The sequence below is a fragment of the Mastomys coucha genome, unplaced genomic scaffold, assembly GCF_008632895.1.
Source record: "Mastomys coucha isolate ucsf_1 unplaced genomic scaffold, UCSF_Mcou_1 pScaffold22, whole genome shotgun sequence".
Taxonomy (NCBI): domain Eukaryota; kingdom Metazoa; phylum Chordata; class Mammalia; order Rodentia; family Muridae; genus Mastomys; species Mastomys coucha.
The window spans coordinates 216,142,490-216,153,863 of record NW_022196905.1 but is presented as its reverse complement, the minus strand read 5'-3'; the positions used below and the strand labels follow the sequence as shown (position 1 = coordinate 216,153,863).

The 11,374-nt window shown below is 41.9% G+C and overlaps 1 long non-coding RNA gene across 3 annotated transcripts in view; it reads right to left on the bottom strand.

Moving 5' to 3' along the window:
- Nucleotides 1-11,374, bottom strand: part of LOC116069607 — a 71,362-nt gene that overhangs the window by 26,637 nt on the left and 33,351 nt on the right. The window contains exon 5 of one of the 3 annotated variants that reach the window (XR_004110063.1): nucleotides 9,188-9,293. The exons of the other annotated variants lie outside the window; for them this stretch is intronic. This is a non-coding gene — a long non-coding RNA (uncharacterized LOC116069607). Of the gene's footprint in view, nucleotides 1-9,187; nucleotides 9,294-11,374 lie in introns of those variants that run through there. 3 annotated transcript variants of the gene reach the window in all.

The window sequence follows — 11,374 nt, the reverse complement described above, 5'->3', positions numbered from 1 at the left end:
TGTGTGTGATGGTACGTATAGATTTGGTGTAATCTTAGAATGCCCTGTGTTTGTGCCAAAACACACATTGGGAGAGGATTCTGGGTGATTGATTGGTCATTATACAACCCACTTTGGTCAGTTCTTACACATGAGAATCTCAAGCTTCCCGTACTTGCAACTTAGTTACCATTACAAATTCTGGGAGGTGCCATGCACCCGAAAGTAGCTACAGGGAGGATTTGGTAGGTCGGATGATTTGAGGAAGCAAGATTCCCTGTCATAGCCTTGTCCCTGCTGGAGCCAAGAGTCCTATACTTGGAAGTATTACACTTTTCTTCTTATTCCCTCAGTGTTCTTTTGTTTGTATGTTTTCATTTGTGGGGTTTTTTGGGGGGGGGTTGGTTTTTGGTTTTTAACTGTTTGCTCTGGGGATTAAGCCCAGGACCTCTGCTATGCTAGGCAAGTGCTCTACTAAGGAGCCACGACCCCAGGACAGTATTATTTTCTTCTAATCCCCAGCTATAGTGCAACCAACAAATCACCTGGAGTTTCTGTCAGATAATTGGTGAAAAACTAGCTATTTTAACTTTTGCATAATACTTTATTACAGTTGAAAATGAATCAAGTATCAAAATCAAGATTAAAATATGCAGTTCCGGTTGCTTGACTTTCGGGACTGAGAAATTCTGCCCCCTTTGTGTTAAGAGTCAGGAGCACCGCTGGGTCTCACACACCTATGCATGTCTAGGGTAAACATAGATGCAAACGGTTTTGTTTATTAGACCACTATCTTCTAGAGGATGCTTTGTTTTTACATATAAAATGTATTTTTATTCAGAACATCATAGGTCTGAATACACAGGCTTCAGTATGTATTTTGTTTATGGACTGGCAATGATTTACTCATACAAATAGTTCAATTTCTGCCTTCACCACATTTCCAACAAGTAACTTTGTAGAAATGATCCAGAAGCCAAGGGCCTGTGTTGGCAGTGGCCCGTTAAACAGAAAATAAAAGTTTACAGAAGCTTGGCAAGTGCCTCTTTTTTTTTTCTTTCCTTTTTTTGTCTGTTTTGTTGTTTTGTCTTGTTTTGTTGAGAGCATCATCTGCCCCCTCTGCAAATCGTGCAGAAGACTGTGGCACTTCTCTACCCACCTCTGCCTCCCATGGCTGTGCTGCCATCTCTGGTCGGTGTCACTGTAGTAGGTTCCCATCCCGTCAACTTGTTTCCTGCCTTGCACACAGCCACACTCATGGGAGACTGTACTCCAGCTGCACTGATTGGGTAAAGCCAGGACGGCCACATCCTTGGGTGATGGGGGAGGGTTGTAAGAAAGCACTAGATAACCAAGAGCCCTATCCTCCGGTGTCCAGGCTGAAAGCTTGTGTGCCTGGAGCTGGCGCCCATGGTTTGGAAGTGATGAAGAAAATCAACCTTGTCCTGTCATGAAGATGGGAAAGAGTGTTTGGGTCCCCAGCTGTGGGTTCTCTTAATCCTTCCCACGGTTTGTGGAAACAAAGTAGTTCATTTACCTTTTGACCTATTCTGGTTAGAATCAGTTTTCTACCTAAATTATCTTGATTCATCTTTTTCTATTGCTGGGTTGATTTGTTTGTTTGTTTGTTTTTGTTTGTTTTAGGGCAGTTTAAAGTGCACAAGAAAAGCAATCCAAAATTGTATTAGTTCTCTGTGCCTCTTTCCTCCCCTTTCCACTCAGTTTGCCCATCATTTCCATTTGGCATCAGTGCAGTACACTTGGTGCAGGGGATGGGCCAGGGCTGGTGTAGTTGATTCCTGAGGTTCACAGTTTGTGTTGGGGCTTCCGCTTTGTACTCTACATCTTGTCGGGTTTCCCAGGCTTATGATCGGATGTCCCTCTGTGACACCACTCTTCTCTTCCTTTTCTTTCCCACATTCCCTCTAGCTCAGACCCTTGGCTTAGCATTTCACTCAACACAAATACAGATGTGCTGCCTACTTTTATGTCAGCTTCCACAAGCTAGAGTCCCTTGAAAGAAGAGAATTTGAGTTGAGAGAATGTCTCCATAAGATCAGGCTGTAAGCAATAAAGCAGCAATAGATGGGGGAGGGTCCAAACCACTGTGGATACTGCCATCGCTGGGCTGGTGGTCCCGGGTTCTGTAAGAAAGCAGGCTGAGTGAGCCATGAAGAGAAAAGCCAGTACGCAGCACCCTCCAAGGCCTCTGCATCAGCTCCTGCCTCCAGGTTCCTGCCCTGTTTTGAGTTCCTGTCCTGACTGCCTTCAAAGATGAATTGTGGTGTAGAAGCATAAGCCAAATAAAACATTTCCTCCCCAAGTTGTTTCTGGTTACCACAGAAATATAAACCCTGACTCAGACGGTGAACACCCATCATGTTACATGGTACTAACTGCCAGAAACACAACACGAGATGTATAAATAAATAAATGTAATGGACTACTTAGTGGTGACTCAGCAGACTGGAACTAATGGCTCAGGGGTCAGAATTCTTTTGGTGTCAGTTGGTCAACGCATTGTTAGGCCCTTCTTGCGCCTATTCATGTCATAGTCTATTGAAATAAGATAGAAATCTAATATCATAACAAGAAACAACACTGTCACCTCTGTTGTATTTTTGTAAGTCTATAAATAGTACTTTTCATTCAAAAGATAAACCTACCCAGGGACTGGAGGTCTTTCTCAGGGGTAGTGTATGTACCTACCATGCGAGAGGACTGAATTTCCATCCCCAGCAGAGCAAATATAAATGATAATAATAAATAGAAAGATAGATAGATAAACAAAAATATATAAATAAAGTCCACCTACCTACCATGTCTTAAAGTATTAACCTAATGAACTAGTTGGACATGTGTCCAAATAGCCATGATACTAGCATGCATGTTGCATCATAACATACACCCAGCACATGTGCACTGATTGGTCCTGAAATGCTACTGAGGTTTTCCTATTTTAAAACTCCCCAATGGTTTTTAAGTAATCCTCCATTCGGAAGTGCTTCTGATGTGCTTTTTCTCTGAGTAGTAACAAAAACAACCCACTGTCTATATTTGGTCTGCACTAGGGCTCTGTGGCTTTTTATTTCTATAAGAAAACTGAGAAAAATACCAACTCCTAGAACTAAAAAATAATAAAGGACAAATAAATCTGTTTGCCTTTGCAAGGCTGGTCTTCCTGAGGAAGCAGGCCTCCCTCTGTCTCCCCTCTGTTTCTACACTTTGGCATCAGGGTGATTCAGTAGACTCTATCAAATATATTTATGCCTGGGAGAAATTAAATTATGAGCAGTAATGCCAACTCTAAATAGAATCAGACAAGTCATGGAACCTCCCTAGAGCAATAGAGAGAATTCCAAAGATTTTTTCCTTTTTAGTTCTAAACTACCTTCCCCTTATCTGGTCGATGATCAATGTTTATTTCAATGTGATTCTATAACAGTAGATATGTATTTGGTGTTGTGGGATTGATTTGTCCCAGATGGGAGTCGTGACCTTGCCCAGACTATGCACCGTCCCACTGTCAGCCAAGTCGCTGACCCAGGCCCATCCAGGGCACATCTCTGACTCACTCCATTTACGTATTTTTTTCCAGCATACAGCCACTTCTCCATCAACTGTAGCTCTCTGCTTGTCTTCAAGATTAACTATGAAGTCCTAAGATGGAAAATCTACCAACGAGAGAGAGAGAGAGAGAGGGAGAGAACAAGAGAAACCTTATGAAATTTAATATAAATCGACATTGTTACCAGTTCAGGGAGAGGAAAAACACACAGCTAGCATTGGCCACTCAGCTGATCCCAGAAAGACAGTTCAAGAGAAAAACATCCTGTGTGTTTCTGAGACTGAGATCAGTGAAAGAAAGGGACCATGCGTGTGTGCTGATAAAGACAACTGATAGATCGAGGTCTCGGGGGAAGGGAGAGGACATAGCGGCCTCACTTCCAAAAGTACGATTCTCCTCCGACTCCAACAGGGCTTGCTCCTATAGTGAAGCTTTCCTTATCAGTCCCTCGTCCTCTGACTATATTTCAAGTCTAAGGACAAGAAAAGGACTTATCTACCTTTGAAAGCATGGGTCAGTGAAACGGCTCGGAGGGTAAAGGCAACTGCCATGCAAGCCTGATGAGGTCAATCCCAGGAAGCCCTCAAAGTAAGATATAGTACCACCTCCTCACCATTGTCCTCTGATCTCCACACACACACCATGATATGTGCAGACCCACCCCCCACGTGTTACAAGAACAATAGTGACATTAATAATTGTTTTTTAGGATAAAACATTGGAAAAATAACCAGACAAGTTCCCCATATGAACTTTGCCTGAACCAACCCATGGCAGAGCCCATGGACATCACAGGAAAGAACCATATGCTCTAGTCTATACTGAGAAATATGGTGACCAGAAACTCTGTGTGCCTACATATATGAGCACATATGTGTGATTTTATAAGAAGATGAGTCTCGGTCTCACTCAGTTCTTGTTGGTTTCAGTGCTTGGGATGGAGTTCAAAGGCTCACACATGCTAGGCAAAGCACTTTCCCACTGAGCTGCGTCTTCAACTGAATACTTCTCATCAATTGGCTTAAAGTAACAACAAAAAAAGTAAGAGAATTTGATTACACATGAGTATTTTCTCACAGAACTGAGTGGGGCTAATAAGCTTCCAGTTGGCTGAAGATGCATCTTTTGGGTAATGCTCAAACACCTCGCAGCAGTCCACACTAAGACTCCTTCTCAGGACTGCAAGCCCATCCATCATGGCGGTGTGAGAGAGGCAGATCCAGTACAGGCCTGGCTGCCTGCATCTGTCCTAGGAAAATCTGCCAAGGTGTAAGTGGTTTTCTAGCTACTCTTCTCCTTCCCCAGGTGGCAGACTCCCCCGTCTGCTCGAGCCTGATCTTCATTAGGCTGGAGGGACTCTGGACTTCCAACTGTCTCTATCCTGCCTCCTAGACTCTGTATTTGTTCATACCCAATAATTCCATTATAAATTGCAAGCTGCCTTGGACCCTGCTAGGTGGTACAGTTGCACACTTCTGTATTCAAGGGATTGTTTTCAGCCAAACCACAGAAGGGTCAAAGGAACTTCATCTACTGGACTATGGACCAGTCAAGGCAAAATGATGGTATAAATTCTGACGATGACCCATTAGCTCACCAGAACTCTGGGGGGAGGGGGTGTTGTGGTTATGTAATCTCAACCAGGAATTATGACACACAGCATACAATTTTACAAACTCCTGCCTCTGTCCCTCGTACAGGATGAAACAAGAAAAAGGTGGTCAGCTTTAGTGTTGCCTCCTCAGAGGGGCCACCTTATCTGAGTCACCCACTCACTCTTACATCACTCCACTTTAATTCTCTGTATAGCACATTACTGCTCATGAATATTTTTCTTGCTCACCTAATAGTAGGTGTACACCATCATTAAGTCAAAGATCTGGTCTGCTTTGTAGTTTATAACTTGGTACCGCTTATTATACTATCCCCACTGTATAGGGTAATTCTGAGTGGCACATAGTGTATCCTCAGTGTGTAGACTTTGATGATCTTAAATCAAGAAGACTCAATAGAAAATGACTAGGAGGCTACCTAGGCATGCCCTGAAGCTGCCTTTAACTAAGGTTAAGTATTCCTTATCCGAAATGCTTGAGGGCAGAAGTATGTCAGATTTGGGGGCTTGGAGGCCTGGGCATATTTGCATAGAATTTTGTAATAAGAATTATAAATTCTTGCTGGCCCATAGAAAAGACACATAATTCAGGTACTTTATTTACAAGCTGTAAGCCTAGATTGGGCAGGTTTGCAGCTATTCTAATTTATTCCTAGCCATGATGTCCCTTGTTACTTGCTGGTTTTCCTGGCTACATGTTTATACTGGCTGGTTTTGTGTGTCAACTTGACACAAGTTGGAGTTATCACAGAGAAAGGAGATTCAGTGGAGGAAATGCCTCCATGAGATTCAGTTGTAAGGCATTTTCTCAATTAGTGTTGCGGAGGGAGGCATTGGGGGTGGTGCTTCCCTAGGCTGGTAGTCCTGGTTCTATAAGAGAGCAGGCTGAGCAAGCCAGGGGAAGCAAGCCAATAAGTAACATCCCTCCATGGCCTCTGTATCAACTCCTGCTTCCTGACCTGCTTGAGTTCCAGTCCTGACTTCCTTTGGTAATGAACAGCAATGTGAAAGTGTAAGCTGAATAAGTCCTTTCCTCTCCCAACTTGCTTCTTTTTCATGATGTTCTGTGCAGGAATAGAAACCCTGACTAAGACAATGCTCATAGTCCATCTCCTCACAAAGAGGCTCCCTCCTCTCTTGGTCTCCTATCTTCTTCTCTCCCTTTTTCTCTCCTGACACCTCTCACTTAATCTTCAAATCCCACCTGTCTCCCTCTACTGCCCAATCACAAGCTCTAGTTTTTTCTTAACCAGTTCATTTGGAGATCAAGTTTTACATAGCATCACTTGGTGTATGTGAGGATCTGTTGGTTGCGGCACAACCAGACCTTAGGAGCCAGTGTTTAGAATTAGAATACACCGCACCAACCTCCTACATTTCCCTCTTGTCTAAATAAAAAGGCTCATTCTCTTAAAATAATAAACAATAAACAATATATGATAGGAATAATTATGAAACAATAATGGAAACTATTATGTAAGAGTTTCATTCAAAAAGTTCAGTCTGTTTGGGAATCTTTAGATAAAGTATTCCACCATCCATCCTATCTTGGTGAGTTCAGAGTTCTGTATCTAAGTTATTTTTCATTACCATCTTAAGCATTTAAATCCTCTAATTTTCATGATTTACAATTAGCAACCTTAAAACATTCATTTATAATTTCCTTTAACCTTCATAATTTATGTATACCATCCTAAAAACATCTCCTTACATCATAAAACATTTTCCTAGTTCCTTTATAGCTTATGTTTAATTGTAAGACTATGACTATCTAGTCTTCAACCCCATCAGACACCTGAGAAGGAATAATATTACCTGAGTATATAGGAAGTTCATGTAAGCAGCTTCCAAGATTTATAGAAATGTTAGAAACAGCTGACCATCTGGACAGTCCCCAATCATCACTATAATGTTGGGACATCCATCTTCAGTATATCTGACAGACATATTTGTGTAGTAGGAATTATGAAGAACTTGCTTACTCTGTCTTTCAGAGCTTGGCAGTCAGCTTCCCCGTGTTCATTTAATCCTCTCTGAACAGTATTCTGTCTGCAGATGAAGTTAGGGCATTTTCTTTGCCCAGTTGCTAGCTTGACACAATTGAAGCAACTCCATATGGAGATTTTCTGATGCTGATCATCTTCCAAGTCAAACAGGGTACTGCCAGGAACTGATATGTCTCATTGTCAAAAAGGCCTTAAATTAATAAAAACATCTAATCATAAATTTCTTACTTATTCAGTGAGTTTCTGAAGTTTTGAAGACCATCTATCCATAGCATATCTGAACAATCTAACATTGTTTCTAGTTATTTATTATCTGTCCAACCCAGGATGCATATTTCTGTATCCAGACTCATATCTGACATGACTATGAGTTTGCATTTCTCAACCATCCCTAACTGTTTGCAACACCACCTATTAAAAGGACTGAAATTAAACCTTGCATTTTCAAGTAAGCTGCATAGCCATAACATCAATGTAAGGATTGAAGTATGCGCATACATTATGTTGTAACAAAATTAACCTTAAATTTTCTATCAATATATAGAAATTTTTTACCAATGAAAACGTTAAACTTGTATCAATATACAATAATCATTAACAATAAAAACAAACATAACCTTATTTGAGAATAGCAAGAGCTCTAAGTTGAACGTCCCCAATCCAAAATTCTGAAATTTCAAGTGCTCCAAAACCTGAGGCATGTTGAACATCCTGTCAGCATTAAAGGTTTTTGGTTTTCAGACTTTCTGGTTACAGAAACCCAACTTGTATCTGCAGAAGTAGTTCTGGAGTGATTCCTCCATGATAAGACCTAGATAACAGGAAGAGGGCCTTGGTTATTACACTGACTTACAGGCCTTCCTTGTTGACATGATACTGTTCTTGTGAATGAAGACTATTATAGTTATTGGTTTGGTTTGGTTTAGGGTGTTTGGTTTGTTGGTTTGTTGGTTGGTTTGGGGTGTTTGGTTGTTTGGATATTTGGTTGGTTGGTTGGTTGGTTGGTTGGTTGGTTGGTTGGTTGGTTGAGATAGAGTCTCATATATCCCAGGCTTGCCTTGAACTCAGTAAGTAGTCAAGGATGATACTGATTTCCTGACCCTTCTTTGTCCACCTCTCAGATTCTGGGGTTACAGGCATGTGCCACCATGTCCAGTTTTATGTACTGAGGACAGGAAGCAAACCTTCAAGCCCACTGAGCAAGCACCTTACCAACTAACCGAGCTGTATGGAACGGAGCTGTATGAAAACCCAGTAAAGACCTACTAACTGGCGCAGAGAGGCCAGAAAAACTGTGAGCTTGACCCCACATTTCAACAGAGCAGGTACCCAATTACACCTACAGTGATCTACGGTGTGAGTTTAAAAGAAGTAGTGGGGCTGGAGATAGAACTCAGTGATGGAGAGCTTGCTTTGCCAAGCATGCTTGAGGCTCTGGGTTCAATCTCCAGCCCTCTAGCTCCTCTGTATGCGACTTCTGGCTTTCACTGATTTCACTGTATTTTCCTTTTATGTTTATTTATTTGTCCTTTTTTAAAAAAGATTTATGTATTTTATGTGTATGAGTATACTGTAGCTGTACAGATGGCCGTGAGCCATCATGCAGCTGCTGGGAATTGAACTCAGGACCTCTGCTTGCTCCGGCCCTGCTCAGTCCAGCATAATACACTGTAGCTGTCTTCAGACACACCAGAAGAGGACGTCAGATCTCATTACAGATAGTTGTGAGCCACCATGTGGTTGCTGGGATCCGAACTCAGGACCTTCAGAAGAGCAACCAGTGCTCTTACCCACTGAGCCATCTCTCCAACCCTTAGTTGTTCATTTATTGGTGATTGTCCTTGGACATTTTTTCCCAGATAAATGAAAATCACTTTGTTCCTTTATTCTAAAATAAGGTAGAAAGTCTTTGTTCTAGTCCTCCCAAGCCACCCCCCATACAAGATTTATCTTTTTCCTGGGTAATGAATTCTAGGGAGAAAAATCATCTTTCCTCAGGCTGAGTATTAAAGCTAAGGCACTTGCCTAGAGTTCCCGATCCACAGCATTACATAAAGCTGATTCCAGAGGCACAAGTCTGTATTAGTTCACCAAAGGATCCCTGCAGCTCATTAGACTGCTGGTCTACCTGAAGGTAGAGAACAATGGTGGAAGACAGCAGACATTGACCACTAGCCTTCTCAAAAGCACGCACAAGCACACATGCTCACACACACACACATGCGTACATGCACATGCACATACACTGTGGAGGGGGAGCTATGGTTGTTGAGACATTTACTAATCATAAATTTCTTACTTACTTGAGGTCATCTGTTCTTTTGCCCTCTGTGTACACATTTTTGCTTTGCTCCTTAACCTTGGAACTTTAAAGGTTTCTAAGATATTTTCATCAACTCATTCATTCAAACTCATTCAGCAAAAGTCAAGTTATACAGGAGTGCAATGATAGTCTGTGAATAGAGTCCAGATGCTCTGCCCCACTTTGGTTGTGTTTTATTACTTCACATGATTGGACCACTAGCATCCCTTTCCATCTGGAAACTCTGAACTATTTTTAATGCAGGGAAAATGTATTAACTATTACCTATTTTCCCTTTTACTTTACTGAAGACAGTGAAGGATAAAGGTTAATGATAAAGGTCTCTCAAATCTTCAAGTATGTTTCATTCCACTCTAAGCTTGAAAGGGTAATCTCGGATTTGGAGTTATCCATTTGAACTTCATTCCCTTCATCCTTTAATTCATTCACCAAATGCCTTTTTTTTTTTTTTTTTTTTTTTTTTTTTTTTTTTTTTTTTTTGGTGTGATAGATGCACATTTTCCTTAAGTCACTCTAGGGATTATATTTACAATTTGTTTTCATTCTCTCCCTACTCCTGAATAATGTTTCCTCTGAGACCTCCAGTGTCCCCTTTAATCTGCCATGCACACCCCTCTGTCTGGCGATTCACTCTCTGTTCACATCTCTCAGCGCTGGGTGAGGTTATGTAGCACTGTGAATTGAGACAGCTTCTCTCTAACGGTGAAAGGCGAGCTAGCTGCTTCCCATGAAAACTGATAGTAGATCAAGTGGACAGAGCTGTGTTTGTAGGCAGACAGTGTGAGTTGGGAGCCAAGTCCTTTTCAAACATCAAATTCTGAGAAGCATTTTTGTGCCTTTTCCCCTAAACACGTTCTCCTCATTGTCCTGCTTTTCCTTCTGTGCTTTGTGCTGTGCCTGAGAAGCCTCGAGTCTTCATAAACTTTGGGCTGCTTTCTTCTCAGGCTTGAGTAATCTCTAGGGGCCCCATGCAAGCCAGCTGTTCTTAATCAAAGCCTGTGAAACAATCAACTCCATCAGCATCCCATTCAGAGGCAGGGAGTATGCCCAGTTAGACCAGGTGTATGGTTTGCAGGCACGGGTGTAAAAGCAAAATGCATAGTCCCTTTTTGCCTTTTAAAGTTTATTTTGCCTTTATTTACATGTATGTCTTAGCACTTTTTAATTAAGTTCTCAGCTCTAAATGGTATAACTACCCCTGACCAAACAAACAGTAAGGATTATCACAAGAGAGGGGGGACAGAAAAATTATAAGAACTAGAGAGTGGATATTTGCATTGGAACAGTATCTGCTGAATACGATGGGGCCATTGCACGAAAGGACTGATAGCAGCTGTCACTGGACACTTATGCTGATAGCAGCATAAGACCTGGACAAGGACAAGGTAGGCAAAATCCCAGCGTGGGTGGGGAGTGCTCAGGAAGTCTCACCAATCACTTGAGGACACGTTAGCAACTGATGGTTGCAGGGAAGGGAGAATCGATTTCCTTCAGGGATGCCTGTACTCCAATAGGTTGTCCTACACCCTGAGTGCTTCACTGGGTTTAAAATGGAGCACATGAAGTTGGGGAGGAACAGCAGTATGAGGGACTAAGGGAAAAATTGGGAGGGATGGAAAGGAAATTTGACCAAAATGCATTCTGTACATGTATGAAATTCTCAAGAGTAAAGTTCATAAACCTCAAAAAAATACACAATTTCTCATATGGGTCCATTTTAAAAAATAACTCCTTGAGTCGGGTGGTGGTGGCACATGCCTTTAATCCCAGGACTCAGGAGGCAGAGGTGGGTAGATCTCTGAGTTCTAGGCCAGCCTAGACTACAGAGCAAGCTCCAAGACAGCCAGAGCTACACAGAGAAACCCTGACTCAAGGGGGGGGGGGGG